This window comes from Gossypium hirsutum, chromosome A10 (assembly GCF_007990345.1).
Source record: "Gossypium hirsutum isolate 1008001.06 chromosome A10, Gossypium_hirsutum_v2.1, whole genome shotgun sequence".
Classification (NCBI taxonomy): domain Eukaryota; kingdom Viridiplantae; phylum Streptophyta; class Magnoliopsida; order Malvales; family Malvaceae; genus Gossypium; species Gossypium hirsutum.
Window position 1 is genome coordinate 24,919,844 of NC_053433.1, and position 2,054 is coordinate 24,921,897.

The following is a 2,054-nucleotide window of genomic DNA, read 5'->3' on the forward strand; positions in this document are numbered from 1 at the left end:
ATTCAACGATTCTATTTTCGAATTGTGGCTTTCCGATTACCTGTCAGAGATGAGAAAAAAGGAAATGAATCTTACACCCTTTTCTTTTTGTTTTGCGTAAATTTATTCAGTTGGGGATGTTTCCGACTTTGAATGTGAGCTGAGGCTTGAAGGTGTTGTGAGACGAAGTATTTATAGAAACGAAATTTAAAGAAGAGGCGATCCAGGAGGCAATGGCTACGATTGCTGGACTCACGTGAGAATGGACGGTTAGATTAAATAAGTGTCGTGAATGCGTTTTTTTGGAGTGAGGGACTAAAAAATAGGATAGCGAATGAGATAGAGGCACGTGTTTATAAGGGAACATTCACGTGTCTGATCCTTTCGGCTTAAGACATAGGATAAGAAGATTTAGTGTTTTGTTTCTAAGGCTTCTTAGACGTCCACGCAAGGGGCAGGCAGGGGGACAGGTGGATGGTTTTGAAGGGCGGTAGGACGGCAGATAATGCCACCTTCTGTTGGTTTAAGACACATAGGGTCCGTAATATCGGGTGATTCAGCATAAATCAACGGTAGAAACCGAATTTAGGGTCTGGCCCGATATCATATGATTGGGAATTGGTGGCTCTGATTCACTTTTGATTCTTGTGCGGATCACCCTTGAATCTTGGATACATTATGGGGACTGCTGCCAACTTCTTCCTTAAGATTTGTGAAGAGAAAACGACCTATACCCCATAAATTTGAACTGCGTAGGAAACAGCATAGATAAGATAGTAATTAAAATTTAGAATATTTGAGAATTAAATTTTTATATCGGTGTAAATTTTTTTAATTCACATAATCATCCTTTAACATTACAAAAAAAAAATCATTTTATCATTTTATCTTTTTATTTAACTTTTCACCTTTTTTAGACCAAGCTAGAAAATTTTTAAAAGGGTAAAATTAAATTATAATTTTTACAATAATAAAAATATTATTTTATTATTTTAATAGTTTATATCTTTATAATTTTTAAAAAATTAAATTAAATTGTTATCATTTTTAGGGAACTAAATTACAATTTTGTCTTTATTAATTTAAATTAAAATTTTAAAGGGCCTTAGTAAAAAAAATTTCATTTTAGGGGGTTAAGGCCCCTGCCAGCCCCTAGTTATGTCCTTGTTTTAGCTTTTAAATTTGTATTTTTTTAAATAAAGTCATTTCAAAATAGATTGAAAAATTAACATTTGTAACTTTGCTAACGTAGCATACACCTGGATTGCCATGTGGATGACATGTCAGCATTAAATTAACTTTTTAAAAATTTTAAAATTATTTCTAAAATTAAATGGTTAAAAATATAAAAAATATAATTCTTTTTATGTTTTAATTTTTAAAAAAATTAATTAAATATTGGCATGTTATCCACGTGGCAATCCACGTGTATGCCACATTAGCAAAGTTAACAAATATTAACTTTTCCACCTATTTTTGGGTGATTTGATAAAAAATATAAATTTAAGGACTAAAAGACGAAAAATAAATAGAGGGTCAAAATTATTTTTTTTGGAAAATTGGAGAGTCAAAAAAATCATTATATCTTTTTAATTATATAAATTGGATTAAGGATATTGACAAAACTCGTTGGAACCTCAGTTATTTTAATAATTTAGATATTTGAGTTTGAATGTAAATTTGTTTAAGGATTAGAAGTTATGAATAGTAGATTTGTTTAAGGATTAGATTATTCATTCAAACTCAGATGTACACTGAGAAATTTAGAATGTTTAGATAATAATATTAGGCCCAAAATAAGTTTAAATAGATGTAGGTTTGAATATTGGAGATAATATTTTTAAGAGGGATAACTATAAACTCTAAACATTGATTGTAAAATGAAAATGAAATATACTAAAAAAGTGATATAAATATTTTTTTAAAAAGTTTGAAAAATATAGTAGCTTAAAATGGATTTGGTCAACCATTTGCAAATATGAGATATTTGGATAAAATTTTGAACATATATTTCAACTCAAGCTGGGCTGAGCTTGTACAAGTATAAAGTCTACTAATATTCTATTTAAATCCAG

General features: G+C 29.2%; 1 pseudogene; it reads right to left on the minus strand.

Moving 5' to 3' along the window:
• LOC121207965 (beta-amylase 1, chloroplastic-like) overlaps positions 1–513 on the minus strand; it is a 2,491-nt pseudogene extending 1,978 nt beyond the window's left edge.
• Between the last annotated feature and the right edge of the window lie 1,541 nt (positions 514–2,054).